The sequence below is a fragment of the Phoca vitulina genome, unplaced genomic scaffold, assembly GCF_004348235.1.
Source record: "Phoca vitulina isolate PV1807 unplaced genomic scaffold, GSC_HSeal_1.0 scaffold71, whole genome shotgun sequence".
Lineage (NCBI taxonomy): Eukaryota > Metazoa > Chordata > Mammalia > Carnivora > Phocidae > Phoca > Phoca vitulina.
In genome coordinates this window covers 5,321,160-5,333,214 of record NW_022589774.1, presented here as the reverse complement: position 1 = coordinate 5,333,214, position 12,055 = coordinate 5,321,160, and the positions used below count along the sequence as shown (strand labels likewise).

At 42.2% G+C, this 12,055-nt stretch overlaps 1 long non-coding RNA gene across 3 annotated transcripts in view; it reads left to right on the top strand.

The window, feature by feature from the left end:
- The window catches only part of LOC116624868, a 98,757-nt gene that overhangs the window by 9,168 nt on the left and 77,534 nt on the right, over window positions 1-12,055 (top strand). The gene's annotated exons all lie outside the window — the stretch shown is intronic.

The following is a 12,055-nucleotide window of genomic DNA, read 5'->3' as shown; positions in this document are numbered from 1 at the left end:
TGAATAGACTGAGGCTGGGGAAGGTTTCACCACTTGCTTAGGGCCACAAAGCCAGTAATTTGCAGTCTAAATTGGCACCCATATTTGCCTGCGGTCAGAGCTAGAAGAGTTTCTCCTAGGGCATATAACCTCTGCAAGACTGGGCTTTGTCGGCTTTTTCCTAGCCCTGGTTCTCTCTCGACCCTTTTACCACCAACACCCCTCCCCCACCCTCTAAGCTATGGAGATTTCCATGAGGAGCAAGTAATTCATTGGGGGAGAAAAGGTACAAAATAGTCAAATTACATTCTTCAGATTCAAATAGAGTCTTTAAAAGGGTAAAAACCATGCATGCCAGGTTTTGCTGTGCACTGCAGGAAGTCCATGAATTCAAGGATCCCTGTATTGCTGAAAAAAGAATTGTAAAAAATAAAAGGGGTGGGGGGAGAAAGTGAACGAAACTAATCCTATTAAACGTGGTAGCATGTTTTTGTGGCACGCAGGGAGAGATTAAGCACAGGAAAGGGGATAAGTACTGCTTCAGTTTCACTAAACTAATGTGACAACTTGTCATTGGAAATCTTTGCAGCTTGTTAGTAGATGACTAGCTGATTCAGAAGTGTTTTCTATCATTCCCTTTGTGTCTCCCGTGAGGGTTCTTTTTTTTTTTTTAATTTTCTTTCTTTTCCTGTTTCTTTCTTACCCATGCTGCTCTATTTTGCTTTTTAATCCTTCGTGTCTCCTTCAAGTCAAAACATTTAGCTGGCTCTAATCAAGATTTGGTTTTGAAGATGCACTTTGACCTCGAGTGGCCCAGAGAAGCCCCGGAGGGGACTGCTCTCCATCCCCAACCCCGGTCGGTCCATCCTGTGGCTGGAAAACCCAAGCTTCTGGGGAAACACTCTCATTTCAGATTTTATTTTTCAACCGTCCTTCCCCTCTTCCCTTTCACCTTTATTTCTTTCTTGTTTTAACCTCGTATCCTCTCCCGTTTGCCTTTCATTTCCAGGCTTCTGACTTTTTTTTCTCACTTTCCCTTTCTCTGCTGTTTTCTAACTTTCTTCCCCTCACCTGCTCGCTTTCCATCTTCTCTTTCATCTCTTTCTTAGAATTTCTTTTCCCTCTTCAACGCACCCAATAATGCTCTTATTCGAGAGATGGAATCCAACAGATGAGACTGTAGGATTCATAGAGAAAAGTTGTGAATCCCTCACATGGGTTTTCACATTGAAGTAACTCTTGCTGGGGGGAGGGGGCAGTGTCATAGGTAGGGGCTGTCAAAAGGCTGATCTCAATCAAGAGGAAGCAAGAATTTTAGGCTCGGTCACCGTCTCTCCAAAGCAGGTGTCTAGCGTGTTTGGAAATGTGGCTGACCGTCCCTCTCTCTCTCTTGCTTTGGCATGGCTTTCTCTCCCACCTTCCTCCTCCACCGCCGCCCCCCCCCCCCCCCCCCCGCTCCAACTTTCCCCACTGGCTTACCACCAGAGGCGAGATGTTGAGTCAATGGAAAAACAACATTCGCCAACATTAAAGGGAGACTGTTTGGAAAAGGAAGGCCCCGCTGAGGTTCAGAGGAAGCCTGTACATTAACACGGGCCACCTCTTATCTGGGGCAGCTGGGCCTGAGCCGCCTGTGCTGATTCCCTGGCTTTGCCAAGAGGCCTTCAGCAGAGAGGACAGGCTGCCTTGCAGGGTGGGGGGCTGATCCTCATCCAGGAGCAGAGCATCACCAGCACTTTTAGAGACAAAAAGGCCTTGCTTTTCTCCCAGGGGCTTCATGGGGAAACCTGCACCAGTAAGCAAAGTCTTGCAAAAGGCAGCAGTTCTCAGGGCCTTTGTCCCTGGACTTAAAACCAGGCCCTCTCGTTTCCAGTCCTTTCGAAGATGCCCAAGCACAGTAAGGACTGGCCATTCTGACCTGAGTGTGATTTATAGGGAAAAACAAGCTAAAGTGACCGAAAGGAGAATTAAAAAAAAAAAAAGAAAAGAAAACAGAAAACAACAAACACACAAAAACACGTGGGTAAGTTCACGCTGGCTCTAAATTGCTTACCGTTAAGTCTTGAGCCAGCTCCTGATGGAAAGATAAGGTAAATCCTTAATCAGTCAATAATTAACCGAAGCTCCATTAATGGTCCAGTCAACCAAATCCTGCTGACACCTTCAGAACCCTGCTTTAGTGGGAGGGTTAGGCGGAACCTTTTGATAGACCCCCACTCTTGGATCACCATAAGACGGGTAGAGTTGTGTCTGGACCTGCCAGAGAAATCTTTTCTTAGGCTCACTCTTTTGGATAATTTCTGCAGATTTCACTTTTAGAAATCTCAGCGTGTGTGTCTGTGTTGTGTATAAAACAGTTTGGAGATCTATTCTGGTTTCAGGTCAGTTTGAATCAAATCCCAGATGTGTTCTGCTCCTTACTACCTCAGTTTTCCTAGAGGACCATAGCTTTTCTTTCCTGCTTTGCTCATCATAGTAGTTTGCTCATTTTTGAAGTTTATTCCCAGTGTCTGTAGATATTCCTATTCTTACTTTCTCAATGTCAACATCTCTTCCATTTGTGATAAGCAACCACATAGCCCTACCAAAGCACGAAAATAATTTTTGAGTTTTAAATAAGTAGAAGATTAAAAGCCTAATAAATATTGATTTTGGTCTTTCTGGTAGATCAAGTTCTTTTTACTTCCAACAGAAGCAAATTTTTTTAGGAAGAGGGGTTAGGTCTTAAATGGTTTTTAATTTCATTTTTTTGTTTTTGCTTTGCTTTGTTCTGTATAGCATCTAGTGTGTTATGATATGCTTGTAGTTACACTATTGGATGAGAAAAATCAGCATATTAAGTGTGGTTTGGATTTTTCCTAAGGTCAAGCTGTAGGTCATGATTGGCTGCCAGTCCATGAACTTTTCCCCTAATTTTGTCTATTCAAACCATTTGAGAAATATGTCCTTTTAGACACGGGGGAAATGGGGTATAAGAATGTGGTTTGATATGAATCCATCTCCACCGCAGGAGAAAAATAACAAAAATTGAATGTTTGGCTATTAAGGTATCAGTGGTGTTATTCCTGCATGTCCAAGATGGCTCATCCATTTACACTTCTGTTGGTTCCACAGCTCAGCCTCTGTGATCACCAACACATCATTCTCCTCTCCTAATAGAGCTCAGTAGTCTGGGTGCTCAATTAATCCTTGGCTGTTTGGGGGAGTTGCCAATGAGTGGAAATTCTGCCAATGATCTGTGACACCCTTTTCAACAAACATTATTTGAATGACATTTCTTTTTTCCCCAAACCATCCATCTGTCCTTTCTTATGCAACTTTTGAGTTTCAAAAGGGTAGAAGGCAAGCTTTCTTTTGGTCACATATTTGGTCTAAGAAGGCAATCTATGAATTAAAAAATGTAATCAAACTACAGCCTTATAAATAAGTCTATGAGATTCACCAGCTTGAAGCAACATGTTAAATATAAAACCAATTAGACCCAGCCTTCTTTTTCTGTTTGCCCATTAAAACTTCTTGCTCGCATGAAGGCGGTTGGTAAATGACTAGATTCAATGTTGCTATGATCATTTGGGGGTACAGTGGGAATGGGAAAGATAAGAAGAAAAACAGAATTTTTTTTTCAAAACTAGTCATTAAATTTGTAGGTAAACAAATCTAGGACCCAGTTTTCTTGGGTTTTATGTTAACTTTTGATTGTTTTAAAATATGGAAAAGTATTACCTCGCCTATAAGAGTGCTATTAAGTAAAGCAGAGGACATACATCAAATTGTCTGTGTGGTCATGTTGCTTGGATATTAAAATGAGATTTTAAAGAATGAAACTGGAGTCTATTTTTCAACAAGTGGAAAGGCATTTATAATTATACTAATAATTTTTGAGTATCATATTAATGAGGATAGGGAGATGTAGACTTTGACATTGGCATGTTTAGTTACATTCACTATGAAAAAAAATGTTGTTTACCCCTCGAGAATTTCTTAAGAAAAAGAAAAATCAATGTCCATCAATGAGCAATATTTTTCTCCCCAGAGGTTATTGATTTGAACATTGACTTCACAATGGGTGAGTTATTTCCCTCAGACCCCCTATTATGAATTGTTAGGTGACATGTCTTTTATGAGCCAATAAACATGTTGTTTCTAGTATAGTAATCTCGTCGGGGAGATTCCAACTTCTGAGTTGTGGTTCGTTTGGAATATTTCAGCTTTTGTATGTGAAGTATTTCTACGGGGTATATTCCAAGTTTAAAAAGCCATATCTCTCATCTTCCTTCCTTTTTAAATGAAATACAGCTTTTTCGATACTTCTGAGGGAAAATCAGGTGGCAGTGAATAATTCCCTTTTTTGCTTGCTCCTCAACTACATGTCCTCTCAGCTTGTGCGTAGACCCATGACTCATGTGTAGTCATATAAATGTCTTCATGATTCCCTTTTCTCTCTTTATGTCATGGTACAATATTGGTATCTCTGATTTTGAAAATAAACCAGACTTTCAATTTACCAGAGAAACCAGTGTGTAAAGGAACATTGTAGTGGGTGAAAGCAGGGAAGAGGATAGGTGGTGTTGAATTTTTGTTAACATGAATGCTCATTCTTCAATTCATCTGTTAGGATTTGTGTATAATGTATCTTCTTAATGAGCTTCTTAAAGGGCGAATTTAGAATTTATGTTAGATCGCCTTTGGGTTTATTCATCCATCCATTTATTCTTGAACAAATATTAATTTACCGCCATATCATGTGCCAGACACCGTGCTCAGCATGGATGATAATGATAAATAAGACCCATCTGAGGCAGTCACAGGGTGGTTAGGAAGACATTAGGTCGGATAGTTATGAATACGTGTTGACACAAAATACTTTAGGAGTCCTGAGACTTAGCTTCAGGGAAGCTGGGAGTATCAAGGAAGTCTTCAGGGAGAAGGTGAGCATAAGCCTAGTTAATTAATCAGACCATGGGCTTAAGAGAGGAACAGAAGCACGTGTCCCTGTTGCATCGTGAGAGAAACCTTAAGCAAGTCACTGTACCTCTCTGAGCCTCGGTTTCCTGTCTGCCAACTGGGCATAACAATACTTGCCTTATGAGATTGTTGCGGAGATTAAATGAGAATGCATGAAAAGGCCTCAACACTGTGCACAAAGCAGGCGCTCCATAAATGTTTGCTGCAGAGGTATAAGAAAGTGACATCGCAGCGCACTCTAATGGGAATCCAACAAATACTTATTGGGCACCGACAAGGTGAGACACCACCAGTGTGTCAGGAGACACCGTGACGGTGGAGTGAGGGATGGGATGACAGGCAGCTCGTGCACCTCACGGAGGAGACACACCGCTTCTGTGCTTGGCGAGCCGGACATGGGGTTCAGAGCGCCAGGGGAGGCCTGGCGGAGGAAGAGGAGCCAACGTTTGTCCTGCCAGACCAGGAAGGGCCTGATGTGGCCGTGGTGGCCTCAACACAGGCAAGAGCCAGGCAGACTTGTCCATGTGTGATGTCTCAGTTTCCTTCAAGTTTTCCGCAGGTGCTCATTGCCTTTCTGTAGCTAGATTACAGTCTCTTAAAAACAGCAACAAACAAAAAAACCAAAACCAAGACTCCCATCTGTTCACTGTGGCCTGTTATGTGGCGCCTCTGGTATACACCCAATAAACACGACTAGGTCTTCATGCTTCCCTCTTCTCCGCACACTGAAATGTTCCAGTCGTTTCTGAATGCCCAGTCAGTTTCAGAGTGCTCAGATTTAAATGCTTGCTTTTGTGCTTATTAAAGAGATTCATGAATTGGGAATTGTGATCATGTCACTGCCTAAAACTCTTCCCATTGCTCTTAGGATAAAGTCCAAAATCCTGAATGCGCCTGACAAGACTTTGCATAATCTGGCTCCTGTCCTGGGCTCCTGCCTCATCTCCTGGAACTGCCCATCCTCCCCACGTCTCCGCCTCCCTGGCCTTACTCCTGCTATTCAGTGCACCCGCGCCCTTATACATGCTGCCCCCCGTGCGCGTGCGCATAAGGTCTCCGCAGCCCCTCCTCCAGACCGACTCCCCGCTTTAGGGGCCCGCTTCAAAGTCATTTGCTCAGGAGGGCCTCCCTCATTTCCTAGGTTAGACACTCGAATGATACAGGCTCTTATCGCCTGGAGTTTTCTTTTATTCTGCTCACCATAATTGAAATAAATGATTGGAACGTAAGCTTTATGTATCCAACGAATGTTCTCTGAGCCCTTGATGTGGCCTAGATGTTGGGAATGCCGCACAGGAAGGCAGAGTCTCTGCCCCGGGGGCGCGTAAGGGAGGCAGTGAGCGAGAAGCGACTGTAGATGGGATATAATGTCAGGCCGTGATAAAGGCTCTGGAAAATGGTTAAGCTGGGTAAGGGGACAGAGAGGGCTGAAGGTAAGTTGGGAAGAATAAGAAGGCAAGTTTGTGGTTGTCTTGTTCAGTGCAGAATTGCCAAAGCCCAACACAATGCCTGGCGTCTAAAAAGTACCTGACAAATGTTTGCTGAATGAAAATCATGTTGGTTCAAGTAGACCCAGAGGAGTGAAGGGTTGAATAAGGCTAATATAGCTATGCTTCCTTCTCCCCAATTTCCCTGACCTTATGTATCTGGGACAATGTAGTCTGCATGTTCCCCCCGCATTAGGTAGGAATCCACATCAAACCTAACACCCTGGTAAGGCTGAACTATAATCACACCTTTTGTGTGGCCGCATTGCACATTTTCTTTCTTAATTGCCACGGGCAAAATAGCAACTGGTTGGTGAATGAAATATTTAGGCTTTGAAGAATTGATATTCTAATCAGTTGCTATTTATGCCAATGATCAACTATTTCTCAGTGAGGAGGAGGACAATTTTTTTTTTCTGTGATCTCTGTGCGTCTAAGTGACTAATGAAGTCAATCTGGGCTTGGCAGATTTTGCCACAACTTGGACAGACGTGGCACTCATGATGTTGTGTTACTTCTCAGCTTGCTGGTTCCCTTGTTCCCATTGAAATGATCTCATTTTTGGCATTTTCCTTTCAAAGCGTTATCGTCCCATTTTGCACGATGCCGCTGTGGGGCTCAGGCTTAAGGCACGGTCTGCCACTTTTCTTTCAACCAACCTTGTCTAAAAGAATATTCTGAAGACCAAACATATTCTATTAGCTTTATTTTGTTTTAATCTGGGTGGGATGGGGGAAGAGGGGAATTTATGCTCTCACAATTTTCTTCTTCAGTTTGGAGAGAACTGGACCTTGGGGCTCCGTGTGAATTGAGAGTCAGACAAATTGGGTCCGTTCTCTAGTCTCGGTTAAAAAAATTTTTTTGCACAGCAGGAAGGAAATGCACAATCGGAATGGTTCCCATTATCTTCTGTGGACCCTAGCACACCTTTTCTATTGTGCGGTCACCTGGCCCCACTTCTCCCATGAACTGTGTCTTTCCCTGCCCCAGGGGCCCTCTCTGGTTCTGCACTTTTATGGAGTCCATTGCTTTGTTCGCACCACTCTTTGGACAGAAAAAAAACCAATCAAAGTCCATCCTCTAAGTTCATTTTGGCTCTAATCCCCGCTGTTTTGTCTGTCCCACCCCTTTCTCTCTGTGTATCACACTGTTTATCTCCACAACCAGATCCCAGACTCCCCAACAGAAAACCACACAATTTATATCTGCCATTAACCAGCTCCCCCAACCACCCCATGCACTAATCAGAGGTCTTCCCATAGTTGCTGCTCAGGGGTTTGGGTTAAAAAAAAAAAATAGAGAGAGAGATTGGAAAGAAACGGACTATATTTCCAGCTTCACACTGTTTCCTTTAATATGGCCAGTTTGTAATTATATATTTACTTATCTTTCTCCGTATTGACTGCTCTCCCTTCCCTCAAGCTATAAGCCTCATAAAGGCTGGGAAACGTGTCTGCTTTGTTGACCAAGGTATGCCTGATGCTGGCCAGAGTAAACATGTTTAATGAATCTCTGTGGAATATAGGAGTGAATGTAGAGGAGAAGGAGCTTATTCAGGGTGGATTTTCATTTACCCTAAAGAAGTGAAATGAAAGCAAACTTTGGTGGTTTTGTTTCACTGTGGGCAAATTGGTATGGACTGAGAAATTCAATTAACTGTATTCATCAATTTTTGTTTCTGGGCTAGAATCATGAGACTAAGACCCGGAATTCTTGGTCCCACCTCTTTTGTGGCATTAAAAACAAAAAACAAAAACAAAAAACCAAGCCCAAACCTTGGCATATTACACCACCCAGATTTTTGTCTTTGTCTCAGAGAAGGCTCAGCTGAACAGTAGATTCCTCAGCCAGCACAACAATCACAAACTCCGAAAACCTCAGCTGCCCCGGATGATGTCACAAAACCCTTAAGAATGCTCACTGCTGAGTTGGGCACAGGTCCAGCAAACACAATTCTTCCTGCCAGTTATTCAGGGTCTTTGACAGATTAGGTGGTCTTTTTTTCTTCTGCTGCTGCTTCTTTTTTTTTTTTTTTTTTCCAACCTCTTAAAAGGCAGTTCAGTTTACCTCTAAGCAAGACATTAGCTCTGGCTGCCCCAAATAACATTTTAATTGAAGTCTCAGTCCAAACAAATGCCCAGTCTCTTTATTAACCCCAACAGTGTAATTTTTCAACCTAAGACTGATTCAGGGGAAACTGTCTCACTTAAACTGCTACGCAATGGGACATGGCAGTTTTCCTCAACCAGTCTCTTTTCTGACCTTGATTTGAACCTTAATCTCTTCTAACGATGTTTTCTTTATTAGCTGCTCACAGCCGTGGCACAAGACTAATTTTCCTGTTTTTAGACTATCAGTTTACAGAGGTATTTCACTCCCCCTTTTGCCCCCAAGAGTCACCAAGATTTCATGGACCTCTTTGGGAAAGGGAAGGGAATACCTATGTTTCACATTTGTTGTTGTTGTTGTTTTTTAAATTTAGTAATTTAAATAGCTGCTTTGCAAAATGTTCTATAGAATTTTAGATTGTATTTTTGAGGTACACTGAAGTTTAGGTACAAAGAAACCATATTCTGAATTGTCAGAAAAACCTAAAAAAAAACCAACTCTTTTAAATTATTTCAAAAGATCTTTCATCAATAGCCTGGTCCACACTCATAAAATGAAAACTAAGGCTATTATCTGAATAATTCAGGCAAAAACAATATGTTTTTATTAGAGACCTCTAATCTTTTAGGGGAGATCTGAATTATCCAGATAATTGCTGCAATTCCTTCCTTCATTTTAAATGCTTAAACATAATCAATGAGTAATGACAGAGAAAATCATTTTTCTTCCTTATACCTTCCCATTTTTTGACATTGGTAAAATGATCCAAATTAAAAAAAAAGTGCACCCTTTTCAATAACAATGAAAAAAAATGTGTTTCTCTATTTGGTGTATACCTTAATATAGCAGAACTATGTAGGTAGAAAAACAGTGCTTGTGATCATGTGCTCAATTAGATTTATTATAGGTTTTTGTACTTTTTGGCATTAGTGTGAAAGCATATTGGTTATTATTTTTTATAACCTAATTGGAGGCTTTGTATCTAGTTACCCCTCTGTTCTCAGCTTAATACAATAGGTTGTTGATTGCAAAAATTACATTTCTGTGACTTTAAAGTCCTAGAACTAGGATTGCCATTGAAAGTTGGGGATTTAGCCTGGTGTTTGGAGGGCAGCGACCATGTGCCCTCTGGGTGTGAGGAGGTAGGCAGCTGGGAACAGTTGTCTGTCCCCTGCGGTGTTCAGTGGTACTCGCAGCATGTTGGCATGATAAACTTTGCCTCCATTTCACTGGTTCAAACAATTAGTGGGATTGAATCAGGAGTTCTCCTAGATCATAGTTTATTATATGTTATTAAATTCCATTATTCAAGAAGTTGCTGCTATGATTATAAAACTTCCCAACATATCCTGCAAAGCTCTCATCTCCATTCCTGGTGCATTTCCTTTTACATTGATCTTTTGCTTCTCTGATGGGCAAGTTTTGTTCTGTTTTTTTTTTTTTTTTCTTTTTCGTTCCCCTTGGTACTTATTTAAAGAGCTAAGAGCTAATTTGAAAATACGTCTACGAAAGGACAACAGAAATGAGATGTGAAAAAAACTGGATGAAGATTCTTAATTAGTCCATTATTTGACACGCACGATTTAACATGGTATGCTTAGCATTGTGCATTCCCCAAAAGAACAAGGCTCTTTTTTTTTTTATCCCAAACTTTAGCTCCCTCTCATTCATTATATCCCTTCTTGTCACTTTCCATTAGCTGATCATGACATCCTTTGCTGGAAGGGCGAGCAAGCAGATTACTTCCAAACTGGTGTAAGTGACACTCAAAAGACTGGCCTAAAGGGGGTTCTGTGGCAGCAACAAGCTCCTCAGCCCCTGGAGCTGGAGAATGTCATTTCAATAATATATTGGAGTCCGTTGTCACATCATTTCTGTAGCAACTTGGCAACTTCCCAGAAGTGGTAGGAATAGGTCTTCTACCGTGATGGAATCTGATGTTATCACTGTCGCTGACAATAGTAATAATACAATAGTATAGTATAATAATATAATTAATAATAATAATTAACATTATTAATAGTATATACTACTAGGAATAGATAGTAATATTATTATTAATAGTATAGTATAATAATAAATAATAATAATTATTTTTATTACGTACTGAGCCAATCTAGTCCTTCTAACTAGCATCTTGCATTTTACAGATGAGGAAACTGAGGACTGAAGTGGTTAAATACATTGTCCATGGTCACACAGCTGATAAATAGCCGAGCTAGGGTTTTAATTGAGGTCTGGCAGACCCCCAGCTATGCCTCTTTCCGTTAAAGCAGGTTATGCATAACACACCAACTTTTAGGAAACTTCACCGTGTCTCCCTAATTTTGTTGCAACTGAAAACTAACCTGTCACCAGGCCCTTCTGAGTGGAGGTGGGGATGACTGAATGAGGCAGCCAGGGATCAAACACACATGATCAGATGGTGCTAAGGAAAGACGTGCAGGATCTGATGCTCTGATCAGCTCAGCCCTAGCGAGGCGAACTGCTCCCAGCTCATCATCCCTGCCACCCCACCCCACCCCACCAGCCCTCTCCTACTCTCAAAGGTCCAACCTTGGGAATCATCCTCAGCCTTGGAACGGCATTGGCCTGGGAAGAGCTGAATGGTTGCTGATAAGAGGTGTGTCCCAGTCACAGACAGCAATGAAATCTGATCTGAACAGCACTGGGACCAGTCCTGGCTGCCACTAAGACCCTCATGCCAGCTTCCGGCCTCATAAGCTCCTCTGTTCCTGAAAACACAAGTTTTCTTCATTAACCAAATTTTAGATTCTTTCCTTCACATGAAGCACGTTTTAGCTTCTTTTCCCAGGAATCTTTGAAATATTTTGATCTTAAAGTAAAGAATAGGGAAATACAAAGCAATACGTTAAGTAAAAGTTGCCTGTTATTTGACTACCAGGAGAAAATTCATAGTCCCATGATATGTATCTTTTCTGTTCAGGCTGTACATATAGGCTAGGCTTTAGGTAAAACATGGTGGTTGTAGGATGGACTCTGAAACCGGACCACCCAGCTTTAAATGTAGACGCTGCCACCAGCAGTGACCTAACCTCTCGGGATCCCAGTTTTCTCATATGTAAAGTATTTCCCTCCGAGAGCTATTGTGACCATGATCTCATGTGCGTGATGTAGCTGGCCCATGGCAATCACCTCCTGCATCTAGTTACTGGTACATAGGCGCTGGTCCGTAATCTTGTCTTACTCGCTGTTGCTGACCATGCTCCAGCCTCCTTGAATCCAAGCCCATATTTAACTTCATCTTCAGCCATGATTCCGTCCCTTCTCCGTCCATGTGGTGTGATCAGCTTCCCCCTTGCACCTCACCGGTGATTTTCCAGGTCTCAGCTCCTGCCCATTTAGCCATAACTCTTACGTAAGCGCCGCCAGCATCTTCTATCCACGCCTGCGTGATGGATGCATTCCTGCCTGGATGCGTTGCTCGCCCTGCCTGAAACCAAGGCAAAGCCTGAGCGTAGCCCTCCTTGTTCTCAGCCGGCTGGAAGGCCTTG